The following is a 17,214-nucleotide window of genomic DNA, read 5'->3' as shown; positions in this document are numbered from 1 at the left end:
TTAATTGATAATTGTTCAGGATTTACTAGGCTGCAATGCTTCGCGTGTCTGCCAGATGGCATAAATTCATGAATTGTAATGCAGTATTTATATGTATATGTATATATATATATATATACTGTATAACAACAACCCCTATAACCCCTAACATACACATACAGTACTGTATATGCACATCAATGATACTATAGGCCGGCGGGGGCGAGATGTTTTTGCAGCAGAGAGAGAACCGCTGCTCTCTCTGCGCATGTACAGTATAAATAAAACACACACATCAATAAAGAATCGTTCTTTAACTTAACGGCTATTTAGCGGGTTCCCTGGGCCAGAAAATTTTATTAAAAATACAGAAATGCTGCTTCATTACCATAGCTGATGTCGATGGAACCGAATGAAATAAAAAAGAATTAAAATCTCAGTGTATTAGATACACATGTGGGGGATGGGGGAAGAGGGTGGGGGGGTGGGTGGGGAAAGGGGGAGGGGGGTAAGGGTAGGGGGTGGAAGGAAGGAGGAGGATAATGCTGGAGGGGTTGATAATTGGTTTTCCACTTTAACTAATCAAAGAATACATAAAATTATGGATTCAGTGACTCACACGGGCTTGTGTGGTGTCTCTCCCTCAACGCTGACTGTAGTGGATTTATTACAGACTCATATGCTGGAGTCTCAATATACATAAAACTCACACGGCCTGATGTGAGTCCTTGTCCTCAGAGGGTGATGTCCTGTATGGATGGTGTCTGGGTTGTCTCAGCAGAATTATCCCCCGATGGGTGTAGTGTGTGAGTGTCTCCTCTCCCCGTTTCCCAGATGACCAAAAGGAGTGTATGCCAACAAGGGTTAACAACAATAAAAAAGGTCTTTAATGGGTATACAGTGGAGACATAAGCATATGAAATGCAAACATGTGGTGAACCATAACACAATGAAATACAATAAAATAAGACACAATGAAATGAAATAAAGCAAACACAAGGACTACACTCACACTTGATGTCAGATAAAATGGCCCAGCCTCAGCCGCTCGGTACACTCCTGCACGGTCTCCTCCTCCGTTCTTGCTCCCACTGGCGCGTCCGGCAGCGGAACCGGAAGAGGGGATCTGCACCGGATGTCCTGTAGTGTGCTGGGTCCCTCTCTCAATGAGCTCCGGCAGGGAACAACATGTTTCGCAATAAGCTTCGTCGGGTTCCTGCCGGATGCTCATTGTGTGCTGTATATATAGGTATCCCCCTTTAGTTAATTGGTTGATCACCTGTTTCTGATTAAAATTCAAACGGAGTAAAAATGACTATTTTATGTCTTTATAAGTGTTGCCGTTATTAGCCCTTAGTATTTATGGTAACCGGATGGTGGATTTCAACTTTGTAAGAAGAGATTGCATAATAAAAATTGCATAGTAGAAATTGCATAATGAAAATAATCTTTACCCTGCACTAATTAAAAATGGGTGTTCAAACAGGCTTAGTTTTTCTTTCAATTGCGCGACTATCTGGTGGGAACAGTATTTTCAAAATAATCACAATGTTAGGAACCATTAAAATCCTCCGTGAGTCACTTCTTTTAAACTTTTTTTGCTATTAGTTAGAATCTTGCCATTCGTGATACAATAGTGCCACCATGTGGCCAAACGTGAAAATTACATTCTACCTTGACATTGCAAAATCATATTTCTTACTGTGGGCAGTATGCCCTACATTTGTACAAAACACATTTAGAATGGTTATAAAGAGTGGTGTATTAGAAAGGTATTTTAAAAATAGGGAGAAAGGGTTTAGAACCTAATGATTTGACAGGCACATTTGAAATGATTCAGGGAACATCTAAAAACCTTTCCTTCCTTGGAAGAGCAAGAATAAGTATACATACACAGTTAAAACCTAATGTGGCTCAATCCTTAGGATGGAGAACCCCGGAGTGCTCGTTCAGCTAACTAGACATCATTTAATGGATCGCATAGCTCTTAGGAAATAGTAGATCAAAAACCAAATATTGGAGTGCTCATTCAGATAGCTGGAGTAACTCCGTGTTTCACTTCACACTTAGATGATTTGCAGTCTGATAAAAACTTTGATAAAAACTTTATCATGGTTTAAAACATGGTGCCACGTTGTGGCTGTGTGTGGAAATTGCATTGACATTGTCATTTCTAATAGTAAGTCTGTGAAACTTAAAAGATGTTCAAGGTTATTCGTTGCTAGTTTCTAACTTCAAATCTGCTTGCAGTTTCATACAGAGTGAGTTCATTAGTTGTCCCGATGATGTGCATCACTTTTGGTCCTCGAGGGCAGGTTCAAGGTGAATTCATATACGATACGCACTCCCCTATACGAAATGGGATGGGAGAGGAATCAGTGTGTGTTTGGACATGCTTCTGGAATGATTTTTTTTAAAATGACTCTTAAAAATGACTTTTAAAAAGGGGGAAATGGAAACAGATCAATGTGTGTTCAAAGAAAGGCTGCAATGTCTATATCTACGTTAAGGCCTGCGGGTGCCAGGCTTTTCAGTTTATATATCCAAAAAGTTTCTTTTCGCGATAGAGATGTCAGTCTGTCCCCTCCCCTTCAATGAGGGGGGACTACTTCGATGCCCCTAAATTCAAGGCCTGATGGGTCTCCTTGGTGATGCAGTGCAAAATGCTTTGAGACGCTATGTGTCATTAATTTGCGTCTAATGTTCCCTAGGTGTTCCAGAATGCGTACCCGTAGTGGTCTACTGGTACGTCCTACATACTGGAGTCCACAGGGGCAATTTAAAAGGTAAACTACGAATTCTGATTTACAGTTGATAAAACTGGTGATTTTAAACTGTTCTCCTGTTATTTTAGAGATGAACTGAATTTTTTCTTTAGTTCCCTGTTTGCATGCTTTGCAAGAATTACATCTATGGAAACCTTTTACTTTTTGTAGCCAGTTGGGATCATGGCCTGTTACACTATTTTCTGGCCTAAAAAGGCTTGGTGCTAACCTTCTTTTGATATTGTCAGCCCTCTTATAGATGACTTTCGGCTTCCCTGGAAGATAATCCTTCAGAGTGGGGTCTCCTTGTAGGAGATGCCAGTGTTTATTCAGAATTTGTTGTATGCTTCCTGCATCTTGGCTGTACTGTGTTAAAAAAGCTATGCTGAACTCCTCTTTGGGCTTTGGTGGATTCGTTTTAAGGATTTCACTACGTTTGAGCTTCCCTACATCTCTTATTGCTATATCCATTTTGTCGTTATCATAGTTTTTAGCAATGAAGCGGTTTTTAAGTATATTGGATTGCTCCCTATAGACATTATCATCGCTACAGTTTCTCCTAATTCTGCGAAACTGTCCTGGGGGTATGTTCTTTAACCAATTTTTGTGGTGGCAACTGGTGTTGAGTAAGTAATTGTTACAGTCTACTGTTTTGAAGAAAGTTTTGGTCTTAAGTGTATTGTCTTCTATATAGATTGTTAGATCTAAGAAGTCTACTGAGTTAATTCCTATACACGACGTGAAAGCCAAATTTCTCTCATTATTGTTAATGTAATTTAAGAAGTGATTCAAGTTTTCGCTACTGCCTTTCCAGATGAAGAACACATCATCGATGTATCTTCGCCACAGGACGAGATCCGCACCATAATCATGGTCCGACCAGATGGTGTCGGTCTCCCAATTGTCCATTAACAAGTTGGCATAACTTGGTGCGAATTTCGTACCCATCGCTGTACCACATTTTTGTAAAAAGTAGGTTCCATCGAAATTAAAAAGGTTGTGTTTAAGAATAAAATTGATACTTTCTAAAATAAAGCGTTGCTGTTCTATTTTAACCGTTTTATCGCTTGTTATTGTCCTATTGATGGCTTCGATTCCATCATCATGCTTTATGGATGTGTATAATGAAGTTACGTCACAAGTGCACATTTTATAGTCTTCTTGCCAGACTATCTGTTCCAATATATTAAGAATTTGCGTGGTATCTCTAAGGTAAGACCGCATCTCCGCAACATATGGTTGCAGGAAGCCATCTATATACTCTGATAGTCGCGACGTGAGCGAGCCTATCCCAGAGATGATGGGTCTCCCTGGTGGTGCTTCCATGTTTTTATGTATTTTAGGTAGAAAGTAGAATATCGGCATAACTGGGAACTTGACATTAAGATAGTCATATTCTTTCTTATTTAGAACTCCTGTCGTCCTGCCTTTATCTAGCAGAGTGAGGAATTCTGTACAGAATTCTTTATGCGGATTCGTCTTTAGACGTGCATAGGTGACGTCGTCAGACAGTATCCTCTCTGCTTCTCCTTTATAGTAAACAGTGTCCATAATGACTACCCCTCCCCCCTTGTCTGCTTGTTTGAATGTGATTCCCTTATCTTTTTCTAAGTTTTGTAGAGCGATTTTTTCTTTAAGTGTTAGATTATTTTTTGTTAGCTTAGTCGTATTCGAGGTCAGTCTGTCAAAATCCTCCTGTATTTTCTGATCGAATACTTCAAGATTATGGCCTTTCGCCCAACTAGGATAGAATTTAGACTTATTTTTGAGGTTGGAATGTTTGAACTCATCACTCTCTATGTTCAAATTAGCATTACTGCTCACTATCTCCCTGGTTTGTGCATCTTTTGAGATGAAGAATTTCTTGAGTGTAAGCTGTCTAATATACTTGTGTGCGTCTATATACAGATTGAAGCTATTCGCCTTTGCGACTGGAGCGAAATTTAACCCCTTTTTTATTAGGTTATATTCATCTATATTAAGTTCTTTTTTACTCAGGTTGAATATGTTATTTAGATCGCTGCTCTTTTTCTGTGTCCTTCGTCCGCCCCGCTTTCCTCGTGTGGTCTTTTTCTGAGTTTTGTATTTGGTGTTTCTATTTCCTTCTGGTCTTCTAACACTAGGAAGCGATTCTGAGTGGCTAAGGGTGGAGGTTTTGTTGTATGGGCCTGTTCTAAAAAATGCCCTGCGTGTGGTCGGGGTGATCTTTGCTCTCTCCCATAGCCCTGCTCCTTGTCCTGTCGTTCCCTGTGTGTTGCCCTCTGTTCCCTATAGGGGGATCTGCGTTCCCTTCTTTGGCTTTGTTCCCTCTGGTGTTTGTGGGGTGACCGGTAGTGTCTCCTTTGGCTCTCTTCTCTCTCATAGCGTCTCTCTCTATATTCTCGATTGGACCCATAATGTTTGTAGGGTGATCTAGGGTCCCTATCCCTGCTCCGTTCTCTTTCATACCTGTTGTCACGACGTTCAAGTGGTGATCTTGCTCTGTAATTGTATGTGGCTGGCTTAGTTGTATGATACCTTTCCTGATACTCCTTTGCTTTAGAATAGTAATTGTGGCTCTCTCCCTGATCCTCTCTGTCTCTATCATTTTTCTTGGTCTCATCCCTTTTGTGACTTGCTGCGTCTTTGATTGTGTGGGTCTTATTTTCTCTGGGTGTTACTAGGGTGTCCGCTTCCTGGCGTCTAGTTGGATTTTGTCTAGCCTCAGTATTAAATGCAACACTTTTGTTGTTTTCATATTTTGGATAGTTCTTATATCTATCTGGATTTGTTGGATAGCTTGATATGTTAGGTCTTGAATTTTGGTGTTTGGTGCTACCTTCCCTACTCCTATATTCAAACATTTTCCTATCCCTTGGTGTGCTAGGTGGGACCAATGTGACCTTTTGCCACCTGGGGTTGGACCCCACTACATAGTCTTCTTCATCTCGTCTAAATTTTTTATTCTTAGACTCTATTAGGTTTTTTTCTATGGCGTCTATTTCATCCGCTAGTTTTTTGTCCCTAGTTAGGAAAGTGGGATTATCTGTGGAGATTTCTAGTCTTCTCTGAATTAATGTTACTTCTTGATCAATTTCTAATAGGGTCTTTGTATGGTGTTTGACGATAAGTTTCATTAAGCTGAATGAACAAGCATCCATCGCTTCCTCCCATTGGACATTATATTCTATGTCTGCTAAATTGAAAGATGATTTTTTATCAAACCGTAAACCCCTAGGGATACGTTTAATGGCTAAGTATTTTTCTAGGTAGACTTTGTCCCAGACCTTCTTGGTCTCTTTCTTGAGTAAATTCTCAAGTTTGTCGAATTCGTTGTTTATTGTTTCTATATCTCCCATCTCCGCTGACTCAATTTCCCTCATTTTGTTTTCTATGTTATTACTTCTGAAAATTCTTTTTGTGAACACACTCTCCTTGATTTCGACCGAATCTTCTATCTCTATGGCTGCTTCTTCCATATTGAGATTGTCTGTGTGGGGTGCTGCCACCAGGATGGGATTAGAAAAGCCTGGAGGTTGTTTGAACTGGGGCGCTCCCTAGGATTTGTGGCGGAGAAAGTGCTGCAACGTCTAAGCTATTCAAATAAATTGGAATATAGATATGTGATTGTGTACGAAGTGTAAAAGAGTATATAAAAATATATACTGGCCCTTTTTTGATGATTTCCTGGTTGCTGCTTGACTTCGGAGAAGGGAATCCCGTCTCCTTCTTAGCGTGGCAGTTGTAGTGTGAAGATAGTCAGCGCAAACCTCATGGGCCTCCCAATGTCGATGGAACCGAATGAAATAAAAAAGAATTAAAATCTCAGTGTATTAGATACACATGTGGGGGATGGGGGAAGAGGGGGGGGTGGGGGTGGGTGGGGAAAGGGGGAGGGGGTAAGGGCAGGGTGTGGAAGCAAGGAGGAGGATAATGCTGGAGGGGTTGATAATTGGTTTTCCACTTTAACTAATCAAAGAATACATAAAATTATGGATTCAGTGACTCACACGGGCTTGTGTGGTGTCTCTCCCTCAACGCTGACTGTAGTGGATTGATTACAGACTCATATGCTGGAGTCTCAATATACATAAAACTCACACGGCCTGATGTGAGTCCTTGTCCTCAGAGGGTGATGTCCTGTATGGATGGTGTCTGGGTTGTCTCAGCAGAATTATCCCCCGATGGGTGTAGTGTGTGAGTGTCTCCTCTCCCCGTTTCCCAGATGACCAAAAGGAGTGTATGCCAACAAGGGTTAACAACAATAAAAAAGGTCTTTAATGGGTATACAGTGGAGACATAAGCATATGAAATGCAAACATGTGGTGAACCATAACACAATGAAATACAATAAAATAAGAGACAATGAAATGAAATAAAGCAAACACAAGGACTACACTCACACTTGATGTCAGATAAAATGGCCCAGCCTCAGCCGCTCGGTACACTCCTGTACGGTCTCCTCCTCCGTTCTTGTTCCCACTGGCGCGTCCGGCAGTGGAACCGGAAGAGGGGATCTGCACCGGATGTCCTGTAGTGTGCTGGGTCCCTCTCTCAATGAGCTCCGGCAGGGAACAACATGTTTCGCAATAAGCTTCGTCGGGTTCCTGCCGGATGCTCATTGTGTGCTGTATATATAGGTATCCCCCTTTAGTTAATTGGTTGATCACCTGTTTCTGATTAAAATTCAAACGGAGTAAAAATGACTATTTTATGTCTTTATAAGTGTTGCCGTTATTAGCCCTTAGTATTTATGGTAACCGGATGGTGGATTTCAACTTTGTAAGAAGAGATTGCATAATAAAAATTGCATAGTAGAAATTGCATAATGAAAATAATCTTTACCCAGCACTAATTAAAAATGGGTGTTCAAACAGGCTTAGTTTTTCTTTCAATTGCGCGACTATCTGGTGGGAACAGTATTTTCAAAATAATCACAATGTTAGGAACCATTAAAATCCTCCGTGAGTCACTTCTTTTAAACTTTTTTTGCTATTAGTTAGAATCTTGCCATTCGTGATACAATGGTGCCACCATGTGGCCAAACGTGAAAATTACATTCTACCTTGACATTGCAAAATCATATTTCTTACTGTGGGCAGTATGCCCTACATTTGTACAAAACACATTTAGAATGGTTATAAAGAGTGGTGTATTAGAAAGGTATTTTAAAAATAGGGAGAAAGGGTTTAGAACCTAATGATTTGGCAGGCACATTTGAAATGATTCAGGGAACATCTAAAAACCTTTCCTTCCTTGGAAGAGCAAGAATAAGTATACATACACAGTTAAAACCTAATGTGGCTCAATCCTTAGGATGGAGAACCCTGGAGTGCTCGTTCAGCTAACTAGACATCATTTAATGGATCGCATAGCTCTTAGGAAATAGTAGATCAAAAAACAAATATTGGAGTGCTCATTCAGATAGCTGGAGTAACTCCGTGTTTCACTTCACACTTAGATGATTTGCAGTCTGATAAAAACTTTGATAAAAACTTTATCATGGTTTAAAACATGGTGCCACGTTGTGGCTGTGTGTGGAAATTGCATTGACATTGTCATTTCTAATAGTAAGTCTGTGAAACTTAAAAGATGTTCAAGGTTATTCGTTGCTAGTTTCTAACTTCAAATCTGCTTGCAGTTTCATACAGAGTGAGTTCATTAGTTGTCCCGATGATGTGCATCACTTTTGGTCCTCGAGGGCAGGTTCAAGGTGAATTCATATACGATACGCACTCCCCTATACGAAATGGGATGGGAGAGGAATCAGTGTGTGTTTGGACATGCTTCTGGAATGATTTTTTTTAAAATGACTCTTAAAAATGACTTTTAAAAAGGGGGAAATGGAAACAGATCAATGTGTGTTCAAAGAAAGGCTGCAATGTCTATATCTAGGTTAAGGCCTGCGGGTGCCAGGCTTTTCAGTTTATATATCCAAAAAGTTTCTTTTCGCGATAGAGATGTCAGTCTGTCCCCTCCCCTCCAATGAGGGGGGACTACTTCGATGCCCCTAAATTCAAGGCCTGATGGGTCTCCTTGGTGATGCAGTGCAAAATGCTTTGAGACGCTATGTGTCATTAATTTGCGTCTAATGTTCCCTAGGTGTTCCAGAATGCGTACCCGTAGTGGTCTACTGGTACGTCTTACATACTGGAGTCCACAGGGGCAATTTAAAAGGTAAACTACGAATTCTGATTTACAGTTGATAAAACTGGTGATTTTAAACTGTTCTCCTGTTATTTTAGAGATGAACTGAATTTTTTCTTTGGTTCCCTGTTTGCATGCTTTGCAAGAATTACATCTATGGAAACCTTTTACTTTTTGTAGCCAGTTGGGATCATGGCCTGTTACACTATTTTCTGGCCTAAAAAGGCTTGGTGCTAACCTTCTTTTGATATTGTCAGCCCTCTTATAGATGACTTTCGGCTTCCCTGGAAGATAATCCTTCAGAGTGGGGTCTCCTTGTAGGAGATGCCAGTGTTTATTCAGAATTTGTTGTATGCTTCCTGCATCTTGGCTGTACTGTGTTAAAAAAGCTATGCTGAACTCCTCTTTGGGCTTTGGTGGATTCGTTTTAAGGATTTCACTACGTTTGAGCTTCCCTAACAAGCAGACAAGGGGGGAGGGGTAGTCATTATGGACACTGTTTACTATAAAGGAGAAGCAGAGAGGATACTGACGACGTCACCTATGCACGTCTAAAGACGAATCCGCATAAAGAATTCTGTACAGAATTCCTCACTCTGCTAGATAAAGGCAGGACGACAGGAGTTCTAAATGAGAAAGAATATGACTATCTTAATGTCAAGTTCCCAGTTATGCCGATATTCTACTTTCTACCTAAAATACATAAAAACATGGAAGCACCACCAGGGAGACCCATCATCTCTGGGATAGGCTCGCTCACGTCGCGACTATCAGAGTATATAGATGTCATAGGTAGTTGACTTGCATAGTAACATATATATAATACGTATAATACAGTAAACAGATGTCAATATGTGGTGAACAATACCCTAAGTATAGAGAGATAGCTATATAACAACTAAATATAGGAGGAGACAACATAGGTGCTAAAGAGACCCAGAGGGACCCGGGTAAGGAAACATGAGACCAAAAAGCTAACAGAACAACAAAAAAAAAAAGGGGTAGACATATATATAATGTAGGTAAAAGGAAAAAAAAAAAAAAGACATAAAAATGAAATTAAAAAATTAAAAAAAAAAAAACTAAAAGTGAAAATGAAAATAAAAATAAACATAAAAATAAAAGCACAAATGGAGAAAAAAACAAAACAAAAAAAATATAATGAGATAATGTCTAAATAATGAAGGATACTAGACCAATGGTGATCACGCAAGCAAAGTCAATGGTACCCATATGAATAATGTAAATGTGAAAATGATTTGGTATACAAATATAAATGTAGAAATACTGAGCCACTGTGGTGTAATGGCACCCACAAGGAGGGAACGAAATAAATCGTTCAACCCAGACCTCCCAGCTAAGCGCCAGACCTCACAGTCAAAATTTTTTACTACATCCACTGTGCTTAGCATAGGTTTTTTACTTTTATTTGTAATAACATTTTCCATTTCACTTTTATTTATATTTTTACTCTATAGAGATTTTATATAGTGATAGGTTGGCGCTAATATATTTCTTCTTTTGTTGTGATATATATATATATATATATATATATATATATATATATATATATACATATATATATATATATATATATATATATATATATATATATATAAAAACAAACATCACAGCTTGCACTCAATGTACTGGTTCATATAGACAGGTGCTAGTCTCAAATAATAGAAATACAACATTACCATTCTCTCGTCCGGTAAAGAAAGACTGCACTCGGTTCAGTAATAATGAAAATCTGTATTGGGCATCTGAATAGAAAAGATAAATCACCCAATCCGACGTTTCGGTCCTGGAATAGGACCTCTCTCAAGGGGGTGCAATGACAAACTGACAGACAAGCATAATACCCTCACCACATGTGACAAACACACCTGACTCACATTACCTACAATAAAAATCTCTGCAAAAATCACCTGCCAGGTGTGTATAATGAGCCGTCGCCATCTTGGAGGGGGTGTCTGTGAAGGTAATGACCTCACTGATCTGCCTTCATTCACTGCTACTATATATCTACCCTATAGTTAGGTCAGTCTTGCAGCCTGTCTGCCTGCCAGAACGACCACAAGATGGCATACCTGCCCATTCCCAAGCTAAAGTCAATGGGGCATGCAGAAAGAGTGAAGGACAGCCATAGGCTGTCTATACAGGCAGCAACAAAGCACCAATCACACCAAAAAATGGAGATAATGATATAGCAAACTATGGGGAGAAAAAAAAGGGAGCAATGCTTCCCATAAATAACAACTGGTAATGTAGCCAAAATACCCCTTACAGCACATAAATAAACTGGATCAATCCTATGGGACAAGGCTCATCAAACATAACAGTGTAACATAGAAACCATCCATACTAACACAAAAGGAAAGGGATATGTGAACACACGAGAGATATACATATTTACACAAAGAAAACTAAAAACAATTTAGTCACGCCGTGTCTAATATCTGTACATACTACTACCCTACAATACCCTATATCCCAGAGTCACACACAGAGAGACTGAGACAAAAGGCAGGAAGATAATACAAACAATGACTGCATGTCACGATGACACCAACTTTTATCAACACATTTATATTTCTGGGTACTTGATTGAACAGAACAAGTTGCAAAATAAATTGTGATTTATTTCCTTAATAGACAAACACACGACATCTGCAGAATACACTTAAAACAACACTCACTGGGATAAGAGAACTAAATTGTCCTTGGAACGAAAGAAATTGTCCTTTGCTTGCCAGTGCAAGAAATGCAGCCTTGGTTTTAAAAGTCCTGTGGTTATGTGGTTGTTAACCCCTTCACTCCTGGACTGGTTGCTGCTGTACTGGAACAAAGTCTTGCATCTTTACATCATGGATTAAAATTCAGGAATCACACTGGGAAATACCTGGGGAGCCACAGTTATAGACTGGCCAAAGCTATCTTTAACATGTGGATCCAATCCCCTCGTGGGAACAAAAAACCCCACGAATAGCCAAGTGACCCACAATTCATAGGACCGGTCAAAAGGGCTGTCCGGTGGGCAGGGCGCATGGGTCAGGTTGACGCAAATGCCACTTAGCATACCTGGGCTACACCCATTTCTTGGGGCCACTGTGTCTGGTCTCTGTCTTAAAGGTGTCAATAGCCTGACATCTGCTGTGCATCAGTATGCCAGTATTGTATACATTATGGGTCTCTGGGTCTTTTCATAATTGACACTCTTTTAGACAGGGGGACTCTAAATCTGTGGGAGCCTTTTGAGGCTCCATCATAAAAATAATTACAACCCTTTGAGGCTTGGTCATAAAAATACCGAAGCTCATTCACCCATATCACAGCTGGAGGTCCAAGTAATTCCTGCTTGGACTTACAAAAAAATACATCCTGCCTTACATTTAAGATCTGCTATCATGTGTTGGTTAGAGGGTATGGCAAGCAATGCATCTTGTCTTTTACCCTCGCAGACAGAGAATGGCCTGCAAATGGGGAATAAAAATGGCGGGGACAGGGCAACAACAGTAATGCATGGCAAATCAGGTATTAACCCTTTCATCCCCATCACACCTCCCCCACTCAAGATGCAGTGACTGCCCTGACCACTCCGTCCGGTGGCTGGGCTGACCTGCCAGCTCTTGAAGTTAGTAAGTCCTGAGGGCTGTCCTGGCAGGAAAGGCCATCAGCATTATCATGCTCACTTCCCTTCTTGTGCTGGATGGTGAAGTTCCACTCCTGTAAGGCAAGATTTCAGCGCAAAAGTTTAGCATTTTCCCCCGACACCCTCTGTAACCAACTCAAAGGATTGTGGTCAGTTATTACTGTGAAATGTCTGCCATACAAATAAGGCTGTAACTTCTTTAGAGCCCACACTATGGCCAGACACTCCTTCTCAATGGTGGCATATGCCACCTCCCTGGGCAGCAGTTTGCGGCTTAGATATACTACCGGGTGCTCATCGCCCTCCTCCCCCACTTGGCTGAGTACAGCACCAATGCCAAAGTCTGAGGGATCAGTCTGCACCAGGAACTTTTTTGCATAGTCTGGAGCAGCAAGTATAGGAGCGCTGGCTAGTGCAGTCTTTAATGCTTGAAATGAGACTTCACAGGCAGGAGACCAGACTACCAGCACAGACTGTCGCTTCTGGGTCAAGTCCCAGCAGCAGCAGCAGCAGCAGCAGCGCACGGTACGTTTCATGTGCATGCAGTAAGGAACAGCAGAACTACAGTATCTGAAAGGCCAATTATAAAAAAGGCCAATTATAGAAAACATCCCAAATTAAGGTCCTCATTAAGACCCTTTGGGGTCACCGTATTAAGATTATATATGAGTCTTGCTTCCATTTGCAATAACAGTTTGTTCCTATTGCCGCCCCTGTTTGAAACACGTGCCTGTGCGATCGGCATGCAACGGAACGTGGCCAGGCTGTGTTTCAGATTTTCAAAGTGCCTAGCCACTGGCTGGTATTTCAACTCATCTTGGTCTGTGGTCTCCAAAAGTGCCTGCCTGTCAGGAATCGGTGTTCTCCTCGCTCCCCACACAGAGCACTCCCTCCCCGCAGGGAGTCCCTGGACACACAAAACAATCCTGCCTTACCAGCCTCCACGGCTCCTTGCCCCTGCCGCCGTCGCGGGATCACTCCCCTCGGCGATTCCTCTGCTCAGCACCGGGCGTGCCCACGCCCTCCTGCACGCACACCTGCACCATCCACTGGCTCGGTTCACACGCGTACACGAGTTACGGAGCACGCTCAGTCTGCACACTCTTATTCCCGTCCCTCGGACCTCAGGCTCCGCCCCCGCACACTGCACGGGCATACTCAGGTTACTATCAAGACTCACCTGGCCTGTTATGCCTGCACCAAGCTGCAGTGTCTCCCTGTAGCTCTTCCTGTCCCGCCTCCGTTCCTAATTGGACCTTCCTGCTTTATCTAGCTCCTCTCTGCTCTCAGTCTTTGCTCGACATAGTCTCTGTATGGAAATACTTCTGGATTCTCTCAGTGTTTTCCCAGGTTCTGACGCAGCTCGTACGACTACCCCCTCTGGCTCTCGATCTCGGCACTCCTTGGACAACGCTTCCTCTGGTAACCCCTTGAACACGGCTTGGACTATGATCTATCTCCACTCTCCACTCCCTGACTTCGGCAAGGCATCATTCTCTCTATCTCTACAACCGGTACCGGCAAGTATTGTCTACCTTACTACACCTGGCCTGGCAACGCTTCATACCACACTCCGGACACGCTCCCTTTGCTGCGGGTGCATGTATTACCACTACCCCCTTCAGCTCAGGGGACGGGTCTGGTCTGCGGGCAGCACCGGCGTAACATTATGTCGAACCCACAAGACGCAGACCAGACCGAACTTCAACAGTTTCTCTCCAATCTGCTTCAGCAAAACCAGGCCATGGCGGATCAAATTGTGGCACTTACACGCCAGGTCGCAGTACTCTCAGACAGGGTACCGACCGCGACCCCGCCAGATGTAAGCCCCCACTCCGCAAGCGCAGTTAGCAGCTCAGATGTAAGGATTCCTCCCCCCAAGCCTTATGCAGGTGAACCGCAAGATTGTAGGGGTTTCCTAAACCAGTGTGAGGTGCAGTTTGAAATGGCCCCCCATCTCTACAATACTGATCGCAAGAAGGTAGCCTACATTTATAACCTCCTCACTGGCAGCGCCCTGGCTTGGGCTTCCCCGGTTTGGGAGCGACGTTCTGACCTTACCCAAGATTACCCGGCATTTAAAGCCGAGTTTCAACAAGTATTCGATTCTCCCGCTCGTCGGGAGATGGCATCTGTTTCTCTCCTCCAGATCACTCAGGGACGGCGAATGGTGACGCAGTATGCTTTGGAATTCCGGACTCTAGTAGCCGAGACTATCTGGGGACAAGAGGCTCTCATCTCCGTGTTCTGGCAAGGCCCGGCAAATCCCATCAAGGATGAACTCTCTCGCCAATCCTGGCCGGATCAATTGAAGGTCCTCATTGATTTGGCTGTCCGAGTGGATCAACGTATCCAGGTACGCCGCTCAGAGCGTCAGCGTCAGGAGATCTTAGTTCTCGATGCCATTCACGCTCCTGGGATACCCATCACCCTTGGTCTTCCTTGGCTACAGCTTAACAATCCTCTCATTGACTGGACTTCCTCTGCTCCCATTTCCTGGAGGCCGAGGTCAGGCGAGACTCATCAATTGCTGGCCAATACCTCTGTTCCCGAAGTTATTCTACCTTCCGTTTACCATCAATTCCGGGATGTTTTCAATAAGGTACAGTCAGACCTCTTGCCGCCACACAGGACTTACGATTGTCCGATCGATCTAGTTCCAGGCTACTCCCTACCCAAGTCCAAGACCTACCCGTTGTCGTTACCAGAATCTCACGCTATGGATGAATATATCCAGGAGAATCTCAAGAAAGGCTTTATTCGTTACTCCAATTCCCCAGCAGGGGTTGGGTTTTTCTTCGTCAAGAAAAAGGACGGGTCGTTGGGGCCTTGCATCGACTATAGGGGTTTAAACCACATCACTATTAAAAATTGTTACCCCCTTCCCTTTATTACCGAACTGTTCGATAAATTACAGGGGGCCAAGATTTTTTGCAAGTTGGATCTACGTGGTGCCTATAACCTGGTGCGCATCAGGAAGGGGGATGAATGGAAGACGGCCTTCAACACGCGTAGTGGACACTATGAATATCTGGTAATGCCTTTCGGCTTATGTAATGCTCCCGCTGTCTTCCAGGATTTCATCAACGACGTCTTTCGTAAGGTACTCAATATTTTTGTTATTGTATACTTGGATGATATCCTGACTTTTTCCAAAGATCTCCAGGACCATATACGCCACACCTCCTACGTCCTTTCCCGTCTCCGTGGACACCATTTGTACGCCAAACTGGAGAAGTGCACCTTTCATCAGACCTCTACTCCGTTCCTGGGGTATATAATTTCCGATGAGGGGTTTATGATGGACTCCGGTAAACTTCAAGCAGTCACTGAATGGCCAAGACCCAACTCTCTCAAGGCCATACAACGTTTTTTAGGGTTTGCTAATTACTATCGTAAGTTTATACGGAGTTTTTCCACCATTGTGGCACCCCTCACTGCGCTCACCAAAAAAGGAGCTGATCCTTCTGCTTGGTCATCCGAGGCCATCTCCACCTTCGAGACACTCAAGGAAGCCTTTATATCTGCACCTATTCTCCGTCATCCCAACATCGAACTTCCCTTCGTCCTGGAGGTCAACGCTTCTGATTGCGGCGCTGGTGCCGTTCTTTCCCAGAGACCCACGCCCCAAGATAAGTTACATCCCTGTGCATATTTTTCCACGAAATTCTCGTCTGCCGAGAGGAACTATGACGTGGGTAACAGGGAACTTCTGGCCGTGAAGAGGGCTCTTCAAGAGTGGAGACACCTGCTAGAGGGGTCGAAAGAGCCATTTACTATTCTCACGGACCACAAGAACCTTCTTTACATAGAGAACGCTCAACGCCTTGGTCCACGACAGGCTCGTTGGGCTCTTTTTTTTTCTCAATTCGATTTTCACCTTTCCTATATCCCCGGGACCAAGAACGTAAAGGCAGACGCACTCTCCCGAATACATTCTTCTGAAGAGAGGCCAGAGGAATCTTTGGAAACTATCCTTCCACAAGAGAGGATTCTCGCCACGTCTTCTTTCAAGATTCTTGACAAGATTTTGCACTCCCAGAGACGCATTCCCAAGGACTTGGTTGTTACCGACAACAAACTCTTTGTACCATCCAAATTTGTTCCAGAGGTCCTGTCTTGGGGTCACTCCTCTAAATCTGCAGGTCATCCAGGTTTTAAGAAGACTACTGATCTCATTCGTCGGAATTTCTGGTGGCCAAGGATGTCTCAAGATATTCTGGAGTTTACCCGCGCATGCCCCACGTGCGCTCAAAGCAAGACTCTCCGTCAAAAGCCTCAGGGTTTTCTGTTACCCCTTCCAGTTCCCGACCGCCCCTGGTCCCACATTTCTATGGACTTCATCGTGGAGTTGCCCAGGTCCAGAGGAATGAACACTATCTTGGTGGTCGTGGACAGGTTCTCGAAGATGTCCCATTTCATTCCACTTAAAGGATTACCCACCTCCCCCGCCCTTGCTGATATCTTTACGGAGCAGATTTTCCGGATTCATGGGATCCCTTCGTCCATTGTTTCTGACAGAGGTTCTCAGTTCGTATCCAAATTTTGGAGAGCTTTCACGAAGAGATTGGGCATCTCTTCTTCTTTTTCTTCCGCCTATCATCCTCAGTCCAATGGACAAACGGAGAGAATCAATCAATCCCTGGAGAAGTACCTGAGATGTTTTATATCCGATTTCCAGGATGATTG

General features: G+C 42.9%; 1 protein-coding gene across 14 annotated transcripts in view; it reads right to left on the bottom strand.

Moving 5' to 3' along the window:
- LOC142465194 (uncharacterized) overlaps window positions 1-17,214 on the bottom strand; it is a 79,462-nt gene that overhangs the window by 42,801 nt on the left and 19,447 nt on the right. For 6 of the 14 annotated variants that reach the window (XR_012787820.1, XR_012787821.1, XR_012787822.1 and 3 more), the window contains one exon: window positions 690-8,463. The gene's annotated coding sequence lies outside the window, so the exon portion shown is untranslated. Of the gene's footprint in view, window positions 1-689; window positions 8,464-17,214 lie in introns of those variants that run through there. The other 8 variants (XR_012787816.1, XR_012787818.1, XR_012787814.1 and 5 more) reach the window with 4 other exon arrangements.

Source organism: Ascaphus truei, chromosome 13 (genome assembly GCF_040206685.1).
Source record: "Ascaphus truei isolate aAscTru1 chromosome 13, aAscTru1.hap1, whole genome shotgun sequence".
Lineage (NCBI taxonomy): Eukaryota > Metazoa > Chordata > Amphibia > Anura > Ascaphidae > Ascaphus > Ascaphus truei.
Note: the sequence above shows the minus strand (reverse complement) of the source record. Positions and strands in the feature narration are given on the sequence as shown.